This window comes from Mustela lutreola, chromosome 1, assembly GCF_030435805.1.
Source record: "Mustela lutreola isolate mMusLut2 chromosome 1, mMusLut2.pri, whole genome shotgun sequence".
Lineage (NCBI taxonomy): Eukaryota > Metazoa > Chordata > Mammalia > Carnivora > Mustelidae > Mustela > Mustela lutreola.
Genome location: NC_081290.1, coordinates 83,597,090 through 83,623,266, shown reverse-complemented (window position 1 = coordinate 83,623,266; position 26,177 = coordinate 83,597,090). Strand labels below are relative to the sequence as shown.

Sequence of the window (26,177 nt, the reverse complement as noted above, 5' to 3'; positions counted from 1 at the left end):
TTCTGCCTCATTTATCCTAGCAGTGAGAGCCTCCATTTGTGATTGCACCTCATTAATACCTTTTGTGATTTCAACTTGGTTAGATTTTAGTTCTTTTATTTCTCCAGAAAGGGCTTTTATATCTCCCAAGAGGGTTTCTCTAATATCTTCCATGCCTTTTTCAAGCCCAGCTAGAACCTTGAGAATCGTCATTCTGAACTCTAGATGTGACATATTACGAATGTCTGTATTGATTAGGTCCCTAGCCTTTGGTGCTGCCTCTTGTCCTTTGTTTGTGTGTTGAATTTTTCTGCCTTGTCATTTTGTCCAGATAAGAGTATATGAAGGAGCAAGTAAAATACTAAAAGGGTGGCAAAAATCCCAGGAAAATACGCTTTAACCAAATCAGAGGGGACCCCAAATCATGGGGAGGAGAAAGGGGATAAAAAGTGGTTCATAAAAAAAAGAAACAATTAAAAAAAGAAAAATAATAAATAAAAAATATAAAAAAGAAATATATATATATTAAACTAGTTTTAAAATGTTTTAAAAGGGGGGGGGGTAAAAGTTAAAAAAAAAAGTAGCAGAAGAAAAAAAATTGAAAAAATTTAAATTAACTGCAAGACTAAAGAATCATGGGGAGAAAGCCATGAGTTTTGTGCTTTGCTTTCTCCTCCTCTGGAATTCTGCTGCTCTCCTTGGTATTGAACCTGTACTCCTTGGTAGGTGAACTTGGTCCTGGCTGGATTTCTTGTTGATCTTCTGGGTAAGGGGCCTATTGTAGTGATTCTCAAGTGTCTTTGCCCGAGGCGGAGTTGCACCGCTCTTACCAGGGGCCAGGCTGAGTAATCCATTCAGTTTGCTTTCAGGAGCTTTTGTTCCCTGAACGCTTTCCATAGAGTTCTGGAGGATGGGTAGGAAAATGGCAGCCTCCCAGTCTTCAGCCTGGAGGAGCCCAGAACTTGGGGCCCCACTCCTCAGGGCGCCCTCAGAGAAAAGCACCCAATCACTCCCGTCTTCCTGGCCTCCGACCGTGCTCCGAGCTCACCAAGCCTGCGACTGGTTCAAGGTAACCCCGAGCTGAGAGTTCACTACTTGGCTCTGTCTCTGTAGCCGGCTTCCCTGTTCTAATACCTGCAAGCTCTGCGACACTGAGACACCCCCAATCCTTCTGTGACCCTGCGGGACCTGAGGCCACACTGACCCCGCATGGGCTTCACCCCGGTTTAGCCTCTGGAGTGATGTCCCTCAGTGGAGCAGACCTTTAAATGTCCTGATTTTGTGCTCCGTTGCTCTGCCACTTGCTGGGCACCAGCTTCTCCCCCCATGGTCTATCTTCCCATTGCTTTGGATTCACTTCCCCGCCAGTCCTACCTTTCAGAAAGTGGTTGATTTTTTGTTTCTAGAATTGCTGTTCTTCTTCTCTTCGATCTCCCATTGGGTTTGTAAGGTGTTTGCAATCTTTAGATAAGCTATCTAGCCAATCTCCTGCTACCTGATGTAGTCTCAGCCTGCTACTTCTCCACCATCTTGACTTCTCACCTCTCATTTGATCTTTCTAAGCCTAATTCTAACTATACTTGCAACCTAAGGCCATGTCAGAATCTATGGAATGGAGTTTAAGCAGTTATCAGAGAAAAAAATTATAGCATTATTGGGGTGCTTGGGTGGTTCAGTTGGTTGAACATCTGACTCTTAATTTCAGCTCACCTCATAGCCCAGGGTCCTGGATTCAGGCACTGCCTCAGGCCCTGTGCTCAGCACATGCATAGTCTGCTTATCCCTCTCCTCTGTTCTTCCCTCTTTCACACATGCATGCCCTCACTCTTGGTTTCTCAAATAAAAAAATAAAATCTTAAAAAAAAAACTTATAATATACAAAATTCAATTAAAAAGGAAAAATTAAAATAGTAGCTAACTCAAAATGCTTGCCTTAAAAATACAATAAAGGGACACCTTAATGGCTCAATCAGTTAAATAACCCACACTAGATTTCAGCTCAGGTCATGATCTCAGGGTCATGAGATGGAGCCCAGAGGCAGACTCCCCTATGGACACGTAGCCTGCTTATGATTCTCTCTCCCTCTTTCTCTCCCCCTCCTCCACTGCTCAGATGTACTCTTTCTCTCTAAAAAAAAAAAAAAATTTAAATTAAAAAAATAAATAAAACCCAATAACAAAGTAAACAAAAGTAAGGAAGAAGTAATTAATAATAAAAGTATACATTAAGGAATTAAAAACTGAGAATGACTGTAACTAAATAACAAATCAAAAATCTGGGTTTTTTTTGAAGAATAATTAAAATAGATAAAACACTACCTAACCTAATTAAGAAAAGAGAGAAAGCATAAATACAACAAATTAGAAATAAATAATAGGGAGAAGGAAATAACTACCAAAAAGATGAAAATTTTAAATTATAGGGAATGATTTTGCATGATCTGTGCAAATAAATTTAAAAACCTAAATGAAATGATTTTTTAAAAATGAAATGATTTTTTAATATAACCAAGCAAAAGTTACCCTCCTAGAGATAGATAATTTACATATAGCTAATACCAGCAAAGAAATATACAACGTAGTTCAGAGATTTCCCACCAAATAAAGCATTAGACCCAAATGGTTTCACAATGAAATTCTACCAAATCCTAAAAAGTCAATAATTTTAATGCTATTTAATTACTTCTAGAACATAAAAAAGGAAAACTTCAGACTATGTTTTGTGAATCAATTTTAATATTCCTCTCTAAACTTGATGTTTAGAGGGGACAAAAAGAAAACTACAAACTATTTTCACTTATGAAAAGATATAAAAATCTTAAACAGAATATTAACAAATATAAAAGACAACCATATGAAGTTCATTATGGAATGAAAAAATAGTTCAATATTAGAAAAACATTAATAAAATACGTCCCATTCCATTAATAGAGGTAAGCAGGAAAGTCATGTGATTGTCTTCATTGATTTATTTTTTTAATTTAAATTTTTTTCAATGTTCCAAAATTCAATGTTTATGCCAAATCCCAGTGCTCCATGCAATACATGCCCTCCACAATACCTGCCACCAGGCTCACCCCACCCTCCACCACCTCCTCTGCAAAATCCTGTTTGTTTCTCAGAATCCAGAGTCTCTCATGGTTTGTCTCCCCGCCTCTAATTTCCCCAAACTTACTTCTCCTATCTTCCAATGTCTTCCATGTTATTCCTTGTGCTCCACAAGTAAGTGAAGCCATATGATAACTGACTCTCTTTGCTCAACTTATTTCACTCAGTATAATCTCTTCCAGTCCTATCCATGTTGATACAAAAGTTGGGTATTCATCCTTTCTGATAGAGGCATAATACTCCATTGAATATATGGACCATATCTTCCTTATCCATTTGTCTATTGAAAGGCATCTTGGTTCTTTCCACAGTTTGGCAACAGTGGCCACTGCTCCTATGAACATTGAGGGACATGCAGCCCTTCTGTTCATTATATCTGTATCTTTGGGGTAAATACCCAGTAGTGCATTGGAGGGTCATAGGGCAGTTCTATTTCTAATTTTTAAGGAATCTTCACACTGTTTTCCAAAGTGGATGCACAAACTTGCATAAACTGAACAAACAGTGTAAGAGTGTTCCCCTTGCTGCACATCCTCGCCAGCAAGTGTTGTTTCATGCCCTGTTGATTTTGGCCATTCTTACTGGTGTAAGGTGGTATCTCAATGTGGTTTTTATATAAATCTCCCTGATGGCTAATGATGATGAAAATTTTTTCATGTGTCTGTTAGCCATTTGTATGTCTTCTTTGGAGAAGTGTCTGTTCCTGTCTTCTGCCCATTTTTTTGATGTGATTATCTGTTTTGTGTGTCTAGTTGGAGGAGTTCTTTATAGATCTTGGATATCAGCCCTTTGTCTATAGTGTCATTTGTGAATGTCTTCTCCCATTCCCTGGGTTGCCTCTTTGTTTTGTTGATTGTTTCCTTTGCTGTACAGAAACTTTTGATCTTGATGAAGTCCCAAAAGTTCATTTTCGCTTTTGTTTCCTTTGCCTTTGGGGACATGTCTTGATAGAACTGCTGATGTGGCATATGTCAAAGAGGTTACTGCCTATGTTCTTCTCTAGGATTTTGATAGATTCCTGCCTCACGTTGAGATCTTTTATTCATTTCGAGTTTATCTTTGTGTCAGAGAATGGTCAAGTTTCATTCTTCTACACATAGCTGTCCAATTTTCCAAGCACCATTTATTGAAGAGACTGTCTTTTTTACACTGGATATTTTTTCCTGCTTTGTTGAAGATTACTTGACCATAGAGTTGTGTGTCCATATTTGGGCTCTCTACTCTGTTCCACTGGTCTATGTGTCTGCTTTTCCACTGGTCTATGTGTCTGCTTTTGTGCCAGTACCATGCTGTCTTGGTGATCACAGCTTTCTAGTAAAGCTTGAAACCAGGCAACGTTTGTTTTTCTTTTTCAACATTTCCTTAACAATTTGGGGTCTCTTCTGGCTCCATATAAATTTTAGGAATGTTTTTTCCAGCTCTTTGAAAAATGCCGATGGAATATTGATTGTGATGGTTTTAAAAGCATAGATTGCTCTAGGGAATATAGACATTTCAACATTGTTTATTCTTCCAATCCATGAGCATGGAATGCTCATCCATCTTTTTGTGTCTTCAATTTCTTTCATGAGTGTTCTGTAGTCCCTCGAGTATGGATCCTTTAACTCTTCTGTTAGGTTTATTCCCAGGTATTTTATGGTTATTGGTGCTATAGTAAATGGAATTGGTTCTCTAATTTCCCTTTCTATTTTTTTCATTGTTAGTGTACAAGAAAGAAACTGATTTCTGTGCATTGATTTTATAGCCTGCCACATGACTGAATTTCTGTATGAGTTCTAGTAGTTTGGGTTTTCTGTATAAAGTATCATGTCATCTGCAAAAGACAAAGTTTGACTTCTTCTTTACCAATTTGAATACCTTTTATTTGTTTTTGTTGTCTGATTGCTATTGCTAGGACTTCTAGTACTATGTTGAACAACACTGGTGAGAGTGGGCATCCTTGTCATGTTCCTGATCTCAGTGGGAAGACTGTCAGTTTTTCCCCATTGAGGATGATATTTGCTGATGATAGATTTAATGAGTTTGAGGAACGTTCCCTCTATCCTTACACTTTGAAGAGTTTTAATCAGGAACAGATACTGTATCTTTTCCATCAATTGAGAGGACCATGTGCTTCTTCTCTCTTCTGTTATTGATTTCTTCATCACATTGATTGATTTGCAAATATTAAACCATCCTTGCATCCCAGGGATAAATCCCTCCTACTCATGGTGGTTAATCTTTTAAATGCTCTTTGGATCCTATTAGCTAGGATCTTGTTGAGAATCTTGGCGCCCATATTCATCAGGGATTTTGGTCTGAAATGCTCCTTTTTGGTGGGGTCATTGCCTGGTTTGGGGATCAGGGTATTGCTGGCTTCATAAGAAGAGTCTGAAAGTTTTCCTCTGTTTCTAACTTTTGAAACACCTTCGGGAGAATAGCTATTATTTCTTCTTTGACTATTTGGTATAATTCTCCAGGGAATCCATCACGTCCTGGGCTCTTGTTTTTTGGGAGGTTTTTGATCACTGCTTCAATTTCATTACTAGATATTGGTCTATTCAGGTTGTCGGTTTCTTCGTGATTCAGTTTAAAGGTTTATAGGTTTTTAGAAAGTTTCCAGGTTTCTAGGAATGCATCCATTTCATCTAGGTTGCTTAACTTATTGGCATATGACTGTTGATAATAATTTCTGATGATTGTTTCTATTTCCTTGGTGTTAGTCTTGATCTCTCCCTTTTCATTCATAATTTAATTAATTTGGTCCTCTTCTTTTCCTTTGGATTAGTTTGGTGAATGGTTTATCAATCTTATTGATTCTTTCAAAAAAAACAGCTTCTACTTTTGTTGATGTGTTCTACGGTATCCCTAGTTTCTATCTCATTGATCTCTGCTCTAATATTGATTATTTCCCTTCTTGTGTGGGGGGTTGGATTAATTTGTTGTTGTTTCTCCATTTCCTTAAGGTATAAAGAGAGCTGGTGTATTCTGGATTTTTCAATTTTTTTGAGGAAGGCTTGGATGGCTATGTATGTCCCTCTTAGGACCACCTTTATCATATCCCATAGGTTTTGGACCAAAGTATCTCCATTCTCTTTGGTTTCCAAGAATTGTTTAAGTTCTTCTTTGATTTCCTGGTTAATCCAAACATTCTTAAACAGGGTGATCTTTAGCTTCAAAGTGTTTGAAGGTCTTCCAAATTTTTCTTGTGGTTGAGTTCCAGTTTCAAAGCACTGTGGTCTGAGAATATGCAAGGAATAATCTCAATCATTTTGTATCAGTTGAGTCCTAGTTCCATGTGCACTCAAGAAAAATGAGTATTCTGTTGTTTTCGAGTGGAATGTTCTGGTTCTGTATATATCTATGAGGTCCATCTGGTCCAATGTGTCATTCAATGCTCTTGTTTCTTTATTGATTTTCTGCATGGGTGATCTGTCTATTACTGAGAGTGGTGGGTTAAGATCCCCTACTATTAGTGTATTCATATCAATATGACTCTTTATCTTAACAGTTTTCTTATGTAATTGGTTGCACCCATATTGGGGACATAAGTATTTATAATTGTAAAAACTTCTTGATGGATAGACACTTTAAGAATGATGTAGTGTCCTTCTTTATCTCTGACTACAGTCTTTAGTTTAAAATCTAATTTATCTGATATGAGAATTGCTACCCCAGCTTTCTTTTGAGGGCCACTGGCATGCAAGATACTTCTGCATCCCTTCACTTTCAGTCTGGATGTATCATTAGGTTCAAATTGGGTCTCTTATATAAAACATATGGATGGGTCCTGTCATTTTATCCAATTTACAGCCCTGTGTCTTTTTATGGGCATGTTTAGACCATTTACATTGAGAGTGATTTTTGAAAGATAAGTATTTATTGACATCATGTTGCCTCTGAAGTCCTTGTTTCTATACATTTTCTATGTAAATTTCTGTTCTATGACACTCTTGGTTTTTTTCTTCTTTTATAGAACCTCTTAAAACAAATTTTTCCCCTCTTAAAACAAATAAAATCTGTCTTCACAAATTTAATAAAGGCATTGACAAAAATCAATTCAATGACAAAAATTTTATTTTTTTAATAAGGATTCCTGTGTGGTACAGGAAGTTAAGCCCCTGGCTGTCAGTTTCAGCTCAGGTCGTGATCTCAGGGTCTTGAGATCAAGCCCCTGCACTGGGCTCCGTGCTCACTGTGGAATCTGCTTAAGATTCTCTATCTCTATCGCACTCTCTCTCTCTCAAATAAATAAATCTTTTTTAAAAATCAATAACAGACACTCCTCCACACAAAATCCAGAATCTTTCATAGTGAGAAAATACTAGAAGCTATTCCACTAAGATAGAGACTAATAACAATGCTAGTATCTCTACTAATGTTTAACATTGTGTTGGAGATGTTATCCATGCTATTAGATAAAAGAAAACAGTTAGAGGTATTTGAATTGGAAAGAAGAAAGCAACAAATGAAGCAACAAAAAAATTATGACAAAGAATAAGAAAAATGAGTAAATTAGCTAACCTATAGCCTTCATATAAACAAAGAAAATGCTAGAAGATAAAAAGACCATGAAAGAAAAGGAAATACCTAGAAGCTCAAAAACTGTATCTGAGGAAAACCAGAAGTACTGCAGAAGTACTGCAGAAGACTCGGAAGTTCCCTTCAACAAAGAGAAAGCCATACTTGGTTTTGGATAAGATGACTCAATACCATAAAGATATCCTCTCTAAGCTGATTTATAAATTGAATACATCCAAATTTCTATTTAAATGTCATCATGTGTTTCCCTGATTGATGGAAAATTCATTTTTAAAAAATAAACAAGCAAGCAAAGCTAGTTAAATATTAGAAAATAAGAGGGGTGCCTGAGTGGCTCAGTCAGTTAGGTGGCTGCCTTCAGCGCAGGTCATGATCCCTGGGACCCAGGATCAAGCCCCACTTCTGGCTCCTTGCCCAGTGGAGAGTCTGCTTCTCCTCTCCCTCTGCCTGCTGCTCTGCCTACTTGTGCTCTCTCTCTATCAAATAAGTAAACGAAATTATTTAAAGAAATTCAGAAAAGGGCTCACAGCTCAGTGAGGAGTCCACTTCTCCCTCCCCCTGCTGGTGCTCTCTCTCTCAAATAAATTTTTAAAAAATCTTTTCCAAAACGTACTATTAAACTTCTATAATTAAAACATTTTGATACTGGCCCAAAATCAGACAAACTAATGGAATAAAGCAGAAAAATACATTAAAAGATCACATTACATATAGACATTTAGTTTATAATAAAGCAGCATCTCCTATCATTGGGTATATGATAGGAGATCCAAGATCCAATCAATGAGGTGACAAACCACAGTTATTGGAACAAAGTAATTTTAATATAAAGAATCATTAACTAAATAAAGAAACAATAAATAAGACATAGGATGAGAAGTACAGCATAGGAAATCTGTCAATAATATTATAATTATTTCATATGGTGAGAGATACTAATTAAACATGTATCATGGTGAGCACCATAGAATGTACAGAACTGTCAAATTATTATGTTGTACACTTAAAACTAATATAACATTATATGTCAACTATACTTCAACTTAAAAAAAATGTTTAGCATCATCACCATAATTTTTGAACTTACCTAAGATTTAGCAAATTGAATTAATCATTCTTTTTTTATTTTATTTTTTATAAACATATATTTTTATCCCCAGGGGTACAGGTCTGTGAATCACCAGGTTTACACACTTCACAGCACTCACCAAAGCACACACCCTCCCCAATGTCCATAATCCCACCCCCTTCTCCCAAACCCCCTCCCCCCAGCAACCATCAGTTTGTTTTGTGAGATTAAGAGTCACTTATGGTTTGTCTCCCTCCCAATCCCATCTTGTTTCATTTAGTCTTCTCCTACCGACGTAAGCCCCCATGTTGCATCACCACTTCCTCATATCAAGATCATATGATAGTTGTCTTTCTCTGCTTGACTTATTTCGCTAAGCATGATACGCTCTAGACCCATCCATGTTGTCGCAAATGGCAAGATTTCATTTCTTTTGATGGCTGCATAGTATTCCATTGTGTATATATACCACATTGTCTTGATCCATTCATCTGTTGATGGACATCTAGGTTCTTTCCATAGTTTGGCTATTGTGGACATTGCTGCTATAAACATTCGGGTGCACGTGCCCCTTAGGATCACTACATTTGTTTCTTTAGAGAAATACCCAATAGTGCAATTGCTGGGTCATAGGGAAGTCCTATTTTCAACATTTTGAGGAACCTCCATGCTGTTTTCCAGAGTGGCTGCACCAGCTTGCATTCCCACCAAGAGTGTAGGAGGGTTCCCCTTTCTCCGCATCCTCGCCAGCATCTGTCATTTCCTGACTTGTTGATTTTAGCCATTCTGACTGGTGTGAGGTGATATCTCATTGTGGTTTTGATTTGTATTTCCCTGATGCCAAGTGATATGAAGCACTTTTTCATGTGTCTGTTGGCCATCTGGATGTCTTCTTTGCAGAAATGTCTGTTCATGTCCTCTGCCCATTTCTTGATTGGATTATTTGTTCTTAGGGTGTTGAGTTTGCTAAGTTCTTTATAGATTCTGGACACTAGTCCTTTATCTGATATGTCGTTTGCAAATATCTTCTCCCATTCTGTCAGTTGTCTTTTGATTTTGTTAACTGTTTCCTTTGCTGTGCAAAAGCTTTTGATCTTGATGAAATCCCAATAGTTCATTTTTTCCCTTGCTTCCCTTGCCTTTTGCGTTGTTCCTAGGAAGATGTTGCTGTGGCTGAGGTCGAAGAGGTTGCTGCCTGTGTTCTCCTCAAGGATTTTGATGGATTCCTTTCGCACATTGACGTCTTTCATCCATTTTGAGTCTTTTTTTGTGTGTGGTGTAAGGAAATGGTCCAAATTCATTTTTCTGCATGTGGCTGTCCAATTTTCCCAGCACCATTTATTGAAGAGGCTGTCTTTTTTCCATTGGACATTCTTTCCTGCTTTGTCAAAGATTAGTTGACCATAGAATTTAGGGTCTATTTCTGGGCTCTCTATTCTGTTCCATTGATCTATGTGTCTGTTTTTGTGCCAGTACCATGCTGTCTTGATGATGACAGCTTTGTAATAGAGCTTGAAGTCCGGAATTGTGATGAAACCAATGTTGGCTATCTTTTTAAATATCCCTTTGGCTATTCGAGGTCTTTTCTGGTTCAATATAAATTTTAGAATTATTTGATCCATTTCTTTGAAAAATATGGATGGTACTTTGATAGGAATTGCATTAAATGTGTAGATTTCTTTAGGTAGCATAGACATTTTCACAATATTTATTCTTCCAATCCAGGAGCATGGAACATTTTTCCATTTCTTTGTGTCTTCCTCAATTTTTTTCATGAGTACTTTATAGTTTTCTGAGTATAGATTCTGTGCCTCTTTGGTTAGGTTTATTCCTAGGTATCTTATGGTTTGGGGTGCAATTGTAAATGGGATGGACTCCTTAATTTCTCTTTCTTCTGTCTTGCTGTTGGTGTAGAGAAATGCAACTGATTTCTGTGCATTGATTTTATATCCTGACACTTTACTGAATTCCTGTATAAGTTCTAGCAGTTTTGGAGTGGAGTCTTTTGGGTTTTCCACATATAGTATCATATCATCTGCAAAGAGTGATAATTTGACTTCTTCTTTGCCGATTTGGATGCCTTGAATTTCCTTTTGTTGTCTGATTGCTGAGGCTAGGACCTCTAGTACTATGTTGAATAGCAGTGGTGATAATGGACATCCCTGCCGTGTTCCTGACCTTAGCGGAAAAGCTTTCAGTTTTTCTCCATTGAGAATGATATTCGCAGTGGGTTTTTCATAGATGGCTTTGATGATATTGAGGTATGTGCCCTCTATCCCTACACTTTGAAGAATTTTGATCAGGAAGGGATGCTGTATTTTGTCAAATTCTTTTTCAGCATCTATTGAGAGTATCATATGGTTCTTGTTCTTTCTTTTATTGATGTGTTGTATCACATTGACTGATTTGCGGATGTTGAACCAACCTTGCAGCCCTGGAAGAAATCCCACTTGGTCGTGGTGAATAATCTTTTTAATGTACTGTTGAATCCTATTAGCTCGTAATTTGTTGAGTATTTTCGCATCTGTGTTCATCAAGGATATTGGTCTATAGCTCTCTTTTTTGATGGGATCCTTGTCTGGTTTTGGGATCAAGGTGATGCTGGCCTCATAAAATGAGTTTGGAAGTTTTCCTTCAATTTCTATTTTGTGGAACAGTTTTAGAAGAATAGGAATTAGTTCTTCTTTAAATGTTTGGTAGAATTCCCCCGGGAAGCCGTCTGGCCCTGGGCTTTTGTTTGTTTGGAGATATTTAATGACTGTTTTAATCTCCTTACAGGTTATGGGTCTGTTCAGGCTTTCTATTTCTTCCTGGTTCAGTTGTGGTAGTTTATATGTTTCTAGGAATGCATCCATTTCTTCCAGATTGTCAAATTTATTGGCGTAGAGTTGCTCATAGTATGTTCTTATAATAGTTTGTATTTCTTTGGTGTTCGTTGTGATCTCTCCTCTTTCATTCATGATTTTATTTATTTGGGTCCTTTCTCTTTTCTTTTTGATAAGTCTGGCCAGGGGTTTATCAATCGTATTAATTCTTTCAAAGAACCAGCTCCTAGTTTCGTTGATTTGTTCTATTGGTTTTTTTGGTTTCTATTTCATTGATCTCTGCTCTGATCTTTATGATTTCTCTTCTCCTGCTGGGCTTGGGGTTTCTTTCTTGTTCTTTCTCCAGCTCCTTTAGGTGTAGGGTTAGGTTGTGTACCTGAGACTTTTCTTGTTTCTTGAGAAAGGCTTGTACCGCTATATATTTTCCTCTCAGGACTGCCTTTGTTGTGTCCCACAGATTTTGAACCGCTGTATTTTCATTATCATTTGTTTCCATGATTTTTTTTTCAATTCTTCTTTAATTTCCTGGTTGACCCATTCATTCTTTAGAAGGATGCTGTTTAGTCTCCATGTATTTGGGTTCTTTCCAAACTTCCTTTTGTGGTTGAGTTCTAGCTTTAGAGCATTGTAGTCTGAATATATGCAGGGAATGATCCCAATCTTTTGATACCGTTTGAGTCCTGATTTAGGACCGAGGATGTGATCTATTCTGGAGAATGTTCCATGTACACTAGAGAAGAATGTGTATTCTGTTGCTTTGGCATGAAATGTTCTGAATATATCTGTGATGTCCATCTGGTCCAGTGTGTCATTTAAGGCCTTTATTTCCTTGCTGATCTTTTGCTTGGATGATCTGTCCATTTCAGTAGGGGAGTGTTAAAGTCCCCTACTATTATTGTATTATTGTTGTGTTTCTTTGATTTTGTTATTACTTGGTTTATATAGTTGGCTGCTCCCACGTTGGGGGCATAGATATTTAAAATTGTTAGATCTTCTTGTTGGACAGACCCTTTGAGTATGATATAGTGTCCTTCCTCATCTCTTATTATAGTCTTTGGTTTAAAATCCAATTGATCTGATATAAGGATTGCCACTCCTGCTTTCTTCTGATGTCCATTAGCCTGGTAAATTCTTTTCCACCCCCTCACTTTAAATCTGGAGGTGTCTTTGGGCTTAAAATGAGTTTCTTGGAGGCAACATATAGATGGGTTTTGTTTTTTTATCCATTCTGATACTCTGTGTCTTTTGACAGGGGCATTTAGCCCATTAACATTCAGGGTAACTATTGAGAGATATGAATTTAGTGCCATTGTATTGCCTGTAAGGTGACTGTTACTGAATATGGTCTCTGTTCCTTTCTGATCTACCACTTGTAGGCTCTCTCTTTGCTTAGAGGACCCCTTTCAATATTTCCTGTAGAGCTGGTTTGGTGTTTGCAAATTCTTTCAGTTTTTGTTTGTCCTGGAAGCTTTTAATCTCTCCTTCTATTTTCAATGATAGCCTAGCTGGATATAGTATTCTTGGTTGCATGTTTTTCTCGTTTAGTGCTCTGAAAATATCATGCCAGCTCTTTCTGGCCTGCCAGGTCTCTGTGGATAAGTCAGCTGCCAATCTAATATTTTTACCATTGTATGTTACAGACTTCTTTTCCCGGGCTGCTTTCAGGATTTTCTCTTTGTCACTGAGACTTGTAAATTTTACTATTAGGTGACGGGGTGTGGGCCTATTCTTATTGATTTTGAGGGGCATTCTCTGAACCTCCTGAATTTTGATGCTCGTTCCCTTTGCCATATTGGGGAAATTCTCCCCAATAATTCTCTCCAGTATACCTCTGCTCCCCTCTCTCTTTCTTCTTCTTCTGGAATCCCAATTATTCTAATGTTGTTTCATCTTATGGTGTCACTTATCTCTCGAATTCTCCCCTCGTGGTCCAGTAGCTGTTTGTCCCTCTTTTGCTCAGCTTCTTTATTCTCTGTCATTTGGTCTTCTATATCACTAATTCTTTTTTCTGCCTCATTTATCCTAGCAGTGAGAGCTTCCATTTTTGATTGCACCTCATTAATAGCTTTTTTGATTTCAACTTGTTTAGATTTTAGTTCTTTTATTTCTCCAGAAAGGGCTTTTATATCTCTCGAGAGGGTTTCTCTAATATCTTCCATGCCTTTTTCGAGCCCGGCTAGAACCTTGAGAATTGTCATTCTGAACTCTAGATCTGACATATTACGAATGTCTGTATTGATTAGGTCCCTAGCCTTTGGTGCTGCCTCTTGTCCTTTGTTTGTGTGTTGAATTTTTCTGCCTTGTCATTTTGTCCAGATAAGAGTATATGAAGGAGCAAGTAAAATACTAAAAGTGTGGCAACAACCCCAGGAAAATATGCTTTAACCAAATTAGAAGAGATCCCAAATAGTGACTGGGGAGAAAGGGGATAAAAAGAGGTTCAAAAAGGAAGAAAGAAAAAAAAGAAAAAAGAAAAGAAAAGAATTTAAAAAAAAGAAAACACATAAGAAAAATATAAAAAAGAAAAAATATATATATATTAGATAAACTAGTTTAAAAACGTTAAAAAAGAAGAAGGGAAAAGTTTATAAAAAAATTTTACCCGAAGGTGAGAAAAAAAAATGAAAAAGAAAAAAATTTAATTAACTGCAAGACTAAAAAAAAGTTACAGGGAAAAAGCCATGAGTTCCGTGCTTGGCTTTCTCCTCCTCTGGAATTCTGCTGCTCTCCTTGGTATTGAAACCGCACTCCTTGGTAGGTGAATTTGGTCTTGTCTGGATTTCTTGTTGCTCTTCTGGGGGAGGGGCCTGTTGTAATGATTCTCAAGTGTCTTTGCCCCAGGCGGAATTACACCACCCTTACCCGGGGCCGGGGTGAATAATCCGCTCGGGTTTGCTTTCAGGAGCTTTTGTTCCCTGAGCGCTTTCCGTAGAGTTCCGGAGGATGGGAATACAAATGGCGGCCTCCTGGTCTCCGGCCCGGAGGAGTTGAGAGCCCAGGGCCGCACTCCTCAGTGCACCCTCAGAGAACAGCGCCCAGTCACTCCTGTGTGCCTGACCTCCGGCCGCGCTCCGAGCTCACGGAGCCTGCGACCGGTTCAAGGTAACACCGAGCTGTGAGCTTACTGTCGGCTCTGTCTCTGTAGCCGGTTTTCCCATTCCAATAACCGCAAGCTCTGTGACACTCAGACACCCCCGATCCTTCTGTGACCCTGCGGGACCTGAGGCCACGCTGACCCCACGTGGGCTTCGCCCTGGGTAGCCTCTGGAGCGATGTCCCTTGGCGGAACAGACTTTTAAAAGTCCTGATTTTGTGCGCTGTTGCTCCGCCGCTGCCCGGGATCCATCCCCTCCCCCCGGGTTCTATCTTCCCCTCGCTTTGGATTCACCTCTCCGCTGGTCCTACCTTTCAGAAAGTAGTTATTTTTCTGTTTCCAGAATTGCTGTTCTTCTTCTCTTCGATCTGCCGATGGATTTTCAGGTGTTTGCAATCTTTAGATAAGCTATCTAGCTGATCTCCGGCTAGCTGAAGTAGTCTCAGCCTGCTACTTCTCCGCCATCTTGACTCCTCCTCCTCGAATTAATCATTCTTATTCATTAAGGCTTATGTAATTTCAATATGATGCCCAAGAAATTTTTTATTTTTAAATTCTCTAAAGGTTTATATCGAAAAAATTAAAGAACATTTGGATTTTTCTAAGAAAAAAAATGAGTAAAAGAAGTGCCATTTTAGGGGCACCTGAGAGGCTCAGTCAGTTAAGTGTCTCCCTTGGGCTCATGTCATGATCTCAGGGTTCTGGAATCAAGTCCCACATTGGGCTCCCTGCATAGTAGGGAGTCTACTTCTCCCTCTCCCTCTGCCCCCCACCTCCTGTTCTCTCTCTCTCAAATAAAATCTTAAAAGAACATTTTAAAATATGTTTTAAAAAGAATTATGAACTATAACAAGAAATTACGAGTACAAGAGATTAGCTAGTAAAAAGTAAAGAGAACTCTATGGAATACAGGAGTAGCAGAAAAAAGGAGTGGTCACTAGCTCTAGTGCCAAGATAAGAGTACCCAAGAGGGGCACCTGGGTGGCCCAGTCAGTTAATCATCAGCTTTCAATTCGGGTTATGATCCTGGGGTCCTGGGATTGAGCCCCACATCAGGCTCTCTGCTCAGCAGGGAGCCTGCTTCTTCCTCTCCCTCTTCCTACTCTCTGCCTATTTATGATCCCTCTTTCTCTCTCTGTGTCAAATAAATAAATAAAGCCTTAATAAAAGAGCTAACTCATACACACACACTCCAGGTAGAGATCCAGACCTTGATGGAGAGGGCACAGCCATACAACATTGGGTGAAAGATAAATTTCTCTGCTAACACAGAAGCAAGACTCACTGAAATCCTTCCTCTGGGGCACTGAGGAAAGTCATCCTCAAAAAGGTTCCATGCTGCACATATGCTGTAAAAATGACAAAAGAGAGTTCCAGAGAAAGTTTCTTACCACCAGACACTAGTGGCCCCTGGTCACTGCAGGAGCTGGCTACTAGGGAGCTGTCTGTTGGATCCTTGCACAGGATCCAAGCCTCCAAGCCCTAGAAAAACCACTTTCTCATTCAGTGTCCTTCTAGTACCCTCTTCTAACAAAACTTTGCATCATTTTTAAAAATAAACAAGCAAGCAAAGCTAGTTAAGTATTAGAAAAGAATCGGGGTGCCTGGGTGGCTCACCTGGTCAGGTGGTAGCCTTCAGCTTAGGTCGTGATCAGCTGGCTAAGGAGAAAATTTTACAGCGCTCATCTCAATTATTACAGAGCAACCAGTGAAGGTTGTGGATTGGGGCTAAGCAGAAATAAATTGTCACAGCAGTGGGAAACACAGACTTTAAGTGGTGTTAGGGTAAAACTGGATCATTTTCTTGAACCATACACCAAGTAAATACCAACTGAATCAAGGTTTTAAATGTAAAAAATTAAAAAATAAATAAAATGAAGCTATACAAATACTATAAGGAAACAAGTCAGGAAACAACAGATGCTGGCGAGGATGTGGAGAACAGGGAACCCTCCTACACTGTTGTTGGGAAGGTGAGCTGGTGCAGCCACTCTGTAAAACAGCATGGAGTTTCCTCAAAAAACTGAAAATAGAGCTACCCTATGACCCAGCAATCACACTACTAGGTATTTACTCTAAAGATACAAATGGAGTGATCCAAAGGGGCATGTGCACCCAAATGATGATCTGTCCATCAACAGATGAATGGATAAAGAAGATGTGGTATATATATACAATGGAATACTATGCAGCCACCAAAAGAAATGAAATCTTGCCATTTGTAGCAATGTGAATGGAACTAGAGGGTATTATTCTGAGCAAAATAAGTCAATCAGAGAAAGACAATTATCATAGGATCTCCCTGATATGAGGAAGTTGAGAGGCAATGTGGGGAGTTTAGGAGGTAGGAAAGGAATAAATGAAACAAGATGGGATCGGGAGGGAGACAAACCATAAGAGACTCTTAATCTCACAAAACAAACTGAGGGTTGCCGGCGGGGAGGGAGGTAGGGAGAGGGTGGTTGGGTTATGGACATTGGGGAAGGTATGTGCTATGGTGAGTGCAGTGAAGTGTGTAAACCTGGCGATTCACAGACCTGTACCCCTGGGTCAAATAATACATTATATGTTAATAAAAAATAAAAATTTTATTTTAAAAATTGAAGATGAGAACAGGTCTTAACTCCCAGCCAAATCTTCTTATCACTAAATAATATGGTAGCAGCCACTTATGCCTACCTCCAAAACCACTGATAAATAGTGGAACAGAACCTATATAAATTTCATTATCCAAAACAAAACAAAATATAACAAAAAGCCACTATTTATCTTTCACAAAGTATCCAGTATGGTGCTTAAAGAAAAAAATTATATTCCCAAAAAAGATTTTATTTGTTCAGAGGGACCAAAACCAAATCACCAAACAAATCTTGGACAATAAATTATAAACATTGGGGGCAGGGGAGACATGGTGTTAGGAAACATGGAGAAAACCAAACTTTGCTCTTAAATAAACCTCACAGAACCTGTATAAAGATATGACTAAAGCCATATATTCAGAAACATTAAAGAACTTTCCACCTACACTATACCATGTTTCAAGAAACCAAATATAAAGCAATGTCATTCTTTAATAATAGAAATAAATCCAGTTACTGAAGACAATGCTTAAATGTATAAAATGTGCTACTGCAATGAAAGAGGTCTCTAAGCTCACAGGGAGACATTTCAGAGGGAGCACTTGGTGGGTGAGTTAGAGCTGCAGATTCAGGTTTTCCCTTCCAAGAGATGCCCTTCATAGTTTCCATGCTGAGTTTTCCATTCAGAATCTAGAACATATTGTTCTGTCCCAGACTTTCAAAGGTCCACTGCATCCTAGAGGAAATGAAGTTCTGAAATTAGGTAACATTTCATAACAGTTCTTTTGCTCTGCTATAAATCTATTAGACTAGAGAGGTTACAAAAGAAATGTAGCTGGCCAGGCAACCCCTCTCAAAGACTATGGATTCATATTTCAATATGATATCTTCAAGTACCTTGTAAATTTAGTTCTATTATTAATAATAATGATGTTCAACACATATCCACCAAGACAGTAGCTCTCTGAAAATACTAATACTGTCTTAAATAAAGCTACCTTTACAAATTTTATAGAAATTTCCAGCTATACTAAAAACAAATCCAGACCTTACTGTGTTGGATTATATTAGATCCAGAATTTCGGATTTTGCTGCAGTTTATATCAGATCACTCAATTGGCTCAACTTTCTGTAACCTCTCTCATGCTCACTTGCCCTTCTGTATTTAAAATATTTCAATCATGTCTACTGGTAAAGCAGAACATATGAGAAGGGGAGGAGACTAGGAAAGAAACCTTTTCACATTTTGTACTTAATTTTGTTTATTACCATACAAAGCTCTTTTTAACATTGTGGGTTTCTGGTCTCCTAAAAGGCTGAGAAGTCTCTGGACATTTACTGGCCTATCTCTGAATGACTCATCTTAGCTCTTTTTCACCTCCCTTTCTTTCCTGTTTTTTCTGTCCCTAATATCACAACACCTAGAAGTGGCTGAGTAAGCTGTATAGTTAACTATAATACATCAATTGGAGAGAATATTACATAACCTTAAAAGACTATCAGATTGCATGGAGCACTGGGTACGGTGAAAAAATAATGATACTGTTATGCTGAAAATAAATAAATGAAAAAAAAGTTGCAGATAAAGGAAAGACAGAGATGCCTCCACTGGGGGCTCTATAGTTTGTCTTGGGAATGAAAAAAAAAGACTATTGCAAATAAATTGCTGTACTAGGGAAAAGACTGGATGAACTAAATGAACTAAGTCAAAAAGGTAAAATACAAAATAGTATGTAAGATAATTATTTTTAAACTTATTCCTAGGCAAAATACAGTTATGTAAATGTGATTTCTGCATGACAATGAATGAATTATCCCTTGTCTTCTAAATATAAAATTTAACTGATTAATAGAAAAAAATATATATATATAGTAAGTTTGATTAAAAAAGAACACTGTCTTATTTAAGATTCATTAAATAGAATCATTAAAACAAAGCATAGGTCTCTTTAAAGGGATGAGGTGTTCACATAATATAAACACAAATGCAAATGTGAAAGTATACAAGCAACTTCATAAGAGCATTGTCACAGGAATTAGGATACTATGAGGATCTTCTGGAATTCATAAATAATGCCCTCCTGTAGGATGTCAACTCTATCTCCAGTCTGATTGATTGTTAAAGCATAAGGCTGAGCTAATCTAGAATATCTGAATTCCAAATATTTGACACTGGAATTAATCTTGAACTCACTGTGGATGTGCCTTTTAAATGCTTGGCTGAAAGACCTAATTTTTATGAAGGATTACATAAGAATATGCAGACTATACATTCCTCTGATATAACCTTTCCTTGGATTAAGCCAGAAAAATCAGAAAACTTCATAACTGGAGAACAATATATGATCCACTCTTTCAACTCCATTTACTCCTACATTCAATCTCTCCCCTCAGTCCCATTAGAACTGTGTTTACCAAATTGCTCTTGAATTAAATGTTCTGAAGCCATCAGCCTAAAATGAAAGACAGACTGTGTTTCTAGTAAGTATATATGGCATCATGCACAAGTACCTAAAAAGAACTTTATCTTAGTCTCAGTATCAGAAATTGTGTTTTTCCTCAACAACTAGTTCCTTTTTTCCTTCTGTACCCTGAATCCTCCCATTTCCCATCCCTGGTGAAAGGTACATGGAGATCTGTGATCAGTAATTTATTTCACAGCCTCACTCCCAGCTCTATATAATTTCTTCACCTTGTTTTTCCATTACCTCATATTCCCTATTTATTTTTAATTATTTTCTTGTGCCATATTATTTGAATCCTTTCAAGTTGCCTTGGGAATAAGTTAGCATATGATTGGTTCTTTAATTAATCAAAATGAAAAATTACATAAAATTTCCCACTTCTAAGACTCTAACAGGTCTTAGAACCTGTTAGACAAGAGTCCCTGACACACAGAAAGTGTCCAATTAATGTAAGTTGTTACCATTATCATTACACAATTCCACACTATAATATCATAGAAGTGTTCATAAGCCAAATAAATGCACACATATGTGCAAACACAAGCAAACAAAGAAGTATTTAATGCAGTAACTTTGACTATCCTCTTCATCATAGTATTTCTAATGCCTAAAACATTGTCTGGACAATACAGGCAACCCACAAATATTTTGTTAATAACTAAGTTACTGAACAGTGAATTCCTGGCATTATATTCCTGTTAGCACATATTTTTGAACTTACATGCTAATGAAAAGCTTGGCATAGTGAAAATAATAGGTACTTTTTAGACAGTTTGGATACTATGCAAATGGTGGTATACAACACCATGGTGTTGGTGGATACCAACACCAGATATCAGAAATATTTTATTTTCTGCAGAATGCTTTTCTCATTAGAATTTTCTGGTCTTAGAAAGATCAAACAAAACAGTCTAATAGAGCTCAGTACTTTTAAAAAAAAGTTCAAACAAATGCTAAGCCTCTTACTTTTCCTCTTCTCTCTGACAGTGTATATTCCTATAGCAGTATCACGAGTGTGTGTGTGTGTGTGTGTGTGTGTGTGTGTCAAAAGTTTAATTCACTCAAAGACATTACTACCAAAGGACTGTCTGCATTTTCATCTACAGCTCTCTTTACCAACCATGGATGATCCTTCTCTTTTTTCTTAGCTGCCATCCCAACTATCTGATTTTAAAAAGAGGTAGAGAGAGAAGAGAGGTAGGGTAGAGGGAAAAGAAGAAGGAAGAAAAAAATTAAGAACAGAAGGAAGGTAGGGAAGAAGGAAAGGGGAGAGGGACAGAGGAAGGAAGGAGAGCACAGGGAAGAATCTGGTTGTCTCACTAGAAAAGAGGAATGCACACAACTGTTAGATATGAACAGAATATCCATTCAGAGCACTGTACAATGTTAAAACATAGGTCACTATTCTTTCTTAGAAATCACTGATTTCAAGATTGCTAAATCTGAGTAAATAGCAACGTTTTAGGGATACACTGTGTTTTTAGGGATATCCTATGTGGAAAATAAGGCAGATGAACTCCCTCAGGCGGGGAGGAAACTTTAAGAAATCACTGGCTCCACGGCTAATAAAATAGATAATAACCTGCTTACAGACATCCAGGGTGCAGGAAGCTAAATAACATGACTACCAATCATTTGCAGATGACTCCTGAAGCCATGCATTCATTCTTTTATGTATGGTGCACTTCATGATGTAGACTTCACCGTGGAGAGGTTTTTTTCACATCTGATACCAAGTTTTTCAATCTGTGATGAATCTGCTCTTTTCTCTTCATTCATTCCTCCCCCTCCACTTTATGGGAGAATAAAAAAGGAAGTATCAACCTCTAAGACTTTTGTTCAAGGCAGTCTTTCCTTGAACTTCTCTATTCATTTCATTCTTTTCTTATACCACCTCGGCCAGATCCCCAGGTCTCTGTCCCTGATACAGGCAGCATGTTTTTGGGAAATGCTTGCTTTAGTATTTGCAGGCACTATGCTGGGATGAGGTATCAGATGGCAGGCTTTCATCTGGATATAATTTATTTATTATATCAGTACTTGATATTAAAGAAAGTGCACCAGTGTGAAAATTGAAGGGAAAACATATTTTGGCCAAGGGGTAACCTGGAAATTATTAAAGTTAAAGCTTATGGGTCAAAGGGTTCCAGCTTCATGTTATTAGAATAATATGTTAATGTTTAAGTCATGTAACCTCTATGGGTCTTTGAAACACCTGCAATGGAAATGGTTTTCACACTATGATAATAATAACAAATAGCCTGAGGCTCACTGCTTTACTTCTGAATCTACTCATGTGACTGAATTTTATGAGCCAATAAAACATATCCTAACATAAATATAATAAAGATTCAGCAAAATACCACCCTAAGTCAATTTTCTTCACAACTCTGCTTTCTCTCTCTTTTTACTGCTACTCCCACCTCAAGCTCCACCCTCTCCAACTCTTCCCTCCTTCTCTTTTCTTTTACTTAGGCTTCATTTGATAACAGCTGCTGCTGAGGAACTAGTGAATGAGGCTGCCACAGGGATAAATTAGAAAGCATGTTAGTTGCCCTATAACATATTTTCTGTTATTAAACAAAGATAATACCATGGACTAGATTCTGACCTTTGCCAAACAGTATTGCAAAAGGTATATATCACCCCTCAATAAACAATTAAGTATTTATGTCCACTTATTTCACTTTACTTATATTTTTAGCGTTAATATCTAAACATATGTATGCACACACATGTCCACACATCCACATGATTCTCAAGATACGAATCTCTCCCAGGTATCCCAGAAGTCATATAATGCCAAGAAGTTCTGTCAAGACAGGCATAAGGACCACTTTCATTAATGATTGGTGAAATTACCTCAAATGACATTTTGAGAGTTGAAGTAAATCGATTACGATAATTTTCATTTATTATTTTAAATACAGATGTCAAATCTTGGAATTTTTTATGCATACACAATATAGAGCTTGTTAGAGGAAAAATGAAATGGTTAATTTCAAACTGGAAACTCCCAAGAAACAAAGAAACAAAATGAAATAAGTCAGCCAGTTGATTATCAAAGAACCAAGGTATAGACTGAATAGTATCTCCCAAAGTTCATGTGTTAAAGCATTAACCACCAATGTGACTGTATTTAAAGAAAGGGCCTTTAAGTAATTAAAGCTAGTTAAATAAGGTCATAATGGTAGAGATCTAACCTCATAGGATATATGTCCTTACTATAACAGGAAGAGAGATCAGAGATCTTTCTCTCTCTCTACATCAAACAAAGGAAAGGCCATGTGAGAAGGCAGCTGTCTGCCAGGCAGGAAAAAAAGGCCTCACTAGAAACCAGCGCTCATGACACCTTGTTCTTAGACTTCTGTGCTCCAGAACCACAAGAAAATAAATTTATGTTCTTTAAGCCATCCAGTCTGTGATATTTTGTTATGGAAGCCTTAGTAAACTAATACAAACTAGAAGTCTCTTTTCTTCCAAAAATACAAGTGATAATTGTAGACACAGAAAGGATCTTAAGACCAGTGAGACCCAGTTGTTAACAAAAATATTCACTGGGGGCATCCTAATGCCCTCCACTAAAAACATTCTTCTAGAAAATGGTCTATATATTATTGTTGAGACAAATTAGATCAACAGAGGTATATATTCCGACATCATCATTTCGGTCCCTTTAGAGTTACAGCATTAATTTCTACTGAGGGATATGATAAATCACTATGAAAATTGTTTAATATATCTACTGTACACTTTTGAGAATATGGTCTTCTACACATCATTATGATATCCTAAAGGATAACGTTCTCTCAAGTTTCAGTAAAAAAAAATACTTTGTTTCACCTGAAACAACTATTTTCATTTTCCATATGTGACTCCTATAATGATCATGTTTCCCTCACCAAACTTGAGGTCTATTTCTACAGGTTATGTAGGTTCTCCAAGTATGTTTTTTGTGTGTGTGTGTGAACCATTTTTTCCTTATCTATTCTCCCCTTCTTGCATAGATTTCCTCAAATATTTATTTTGTGTTTCATTCATATTGCATGCCATCTCAAATTCTTTGTGGAAAGAGAAGGGAAATGCATGAGTAAGTACATTTCATCTCGTACAACTTTTTACTTTAAGGTGGAAAACAGACCCAGAATACCTTAGTGATTTGCTCCAGGTCAAATAGTCAGAGTGTGGTGCAGATAAGATTAGAATTCTCTCACTCACTCTAGTGTTCCTTCTCTTCCATCATAAAGTTACTTCTTCAAACAGTGAAGGAGGAAGAAAATTCACTTCAAAAGGAAAAATATCCCCTTAGCTACATGTGGCTGTGTTTTCCCAATGGGGTAAGACAAGCCATAGCTGTGCTATGCTAAATGTCCCCACATTGAAGAATGGTCAGCCATTTCGGATCTCTGCCCATTAATTCCATTAGGGCCCTCAGTCATTATATTAAAATAAAAAGTCTTCTTACATTTCCCAAAGCCCACTCCCACCACATTTTTCTTTTTTGTTTTTGTTTTGTTATTGTTTCAAAAGAGAAACAAAAGAAACTGAAAATAGTTCCCTAATCTAATAAAAAAAAAAAAAAAATGAGTCTGTAGAGGACAGTAAGGATCAGAGTTTAAAATACATGCATTTTATACCTGAAACTAATATAACCTTGTATGTTAATTATACTTCAATTAAAAAAAGATATTAAAAAAGCTGTTTGTTCTGATTATGATGTAATGTATAATATACATGTTATATGTATATTTACTGTAAAAAATTACAAAATGTTAAAAGTGATGAATGACAAAGTAAAAATAAATATAGTCTTCTGAAAAAACAAAATAAAATAAAATAAGATAAAATAAAACAATATATATGGATTTAATAGCTGACACTATAATTTCTCTCAGGAAGGCATGATAGAGAGAGCACAGTAAAAGTCAACCAAGCCAGACCTGACTTAAAACAGCCCTGCTGACCCACTGAATAGTGAACTGAATAAAACAGTTTTTCTTCTAAGCCACTCAATCTGGAGGTAATTTGTTATGCAGCAAAAACTAACCTATATAGAATGGAACTGACTTTGTTTAGGAAAATAGGTTGAAAACATCTAGGTGTGGGGACAACCCATAAATTAAAGTACTTTGGCACAAGCAAGAGCTCAAAGTTAGAGGTTATCGTGAGATTATAAACATCGCTCTGTTCCCACAAAAACTGCAAAAACATTGGAAAGTGGGATATAAAATGGAAATAGAAGTTTCAGCCAATATTATCTGGTTCTTAAGATGCAGTGAGTCTCTGGTTAACGTCACAGAGGAATAGAGATAGAGACAGATATAGATATAGGTAAAGACAAAGAGATATAAAGACAGAGCTAAATACAGATATATAAATATATAGAAAGAGTTATCTCTAAATAACTTGCTACAGTCAACATAAAATATTATTAAAAACCTCACATAAACTATTTATAAACAAGGCAACTCTTAGCAAATTCATTAGTCAGAATGAGCTTTTGTTCTTCTCCTATACATATAATTTATTGAAGTTAAGTTCATGACATTGAAGAATGGTCAGCCATTTCGGATCTCTGCCCATTAATTCCATTAGGGCCCTTAGTCATTATATTAAAATAAAAAGTCTTCTTACATTTCCCAAAGTCTTCTTACATTTACCAACTTGAGTGAGGCTTATATCCAATGTTGTTCTGCTGCATTAAGAATACACCTTCAAACTAACTCATGAGCCATGTTTATGAGACTAGTTCCTGGTGTGACTATTAACCCAATGCTTATTTGGGCATATTCTTCTTTTTGTTGTTGTTAGTCTCTAGGCCTTTCCTGACAAATTTTTCAGTCAGCATTCTTATCCTTCCCTTCTTTATATGTCTCACTTTGACTAGCATATTATACCCAACCCACCATGGGGGCCCTCTCCTCCTTAATACTTCTGAACTGTGCTCCTGGGAAGCTCTACTTAGAAACAAGCCAGGTCCTGATCATCTATTCTTAAATCATCTTTAGAGCATGAGACAAAATACTGGTCCCTACTACAACCTTCAAAACCCAGTGTGCAATTAATATACATTAGTGAACTTCAACTTAGCAAACTCAACATCCAAAGAACAAATAATCCAATCAAGAAATGGGCAGAGGACATGAACAGACATTTCTGCAAAGAAGACATCCAGATGGCCAACAGACACATGAAAAAGTGCTTCATGTCACTCAGCATCAGGGAAATACAAATCAAAACCACAATGAGATATCACCTCACACCAGTCAGAATGGCTAAAACTAACAAGTCAGGAATTGACAGATGCTGGCGAGGATGTGGAGAGAGGGGAACCCTCCTACACTGTTGGTGGGAATGAAAGTTGGTGCAACCACTCTGGAAAACAGCATGGAGGTTCCTCAAAATGTTGAAAATAGAACTGCCCTATGACCCAGCAATTGCACTACTGGGTATTTACCCTAAAGATACAAACGTAGTGATCCAAAGGGGCATGTGCACCCGAATGTTTATAGCAGCAGTGTCCACAATAGCCAAACT

The 26,177-nt window shown here is 37.4% G+C and overlaps 1 long non-coding RNA gene across 2 annotated transcripts in view; it reads right to left on the bottom strand.

Annotated features, from left to right (window-relative positions):
* Positions 1-17,650: 17,650 nt before the first annotated feature.
* Positions 17,651-26,177, bottom strand: part of LOC131828055 (uncharacterized) — a 151,164-nt gene continuing 142,637 nt past the window's right edge. For both annotated transcript variants that reach the window (XR_009352211.1, XR_009352215.1), the window contains one exon: positions 17,651-17,911. This is a non-coding gene — a long non-coding RNA (uncharacterized LOC131828055). The remainder of the gene's footprint in view (positions 17,912-26,177) is intronic.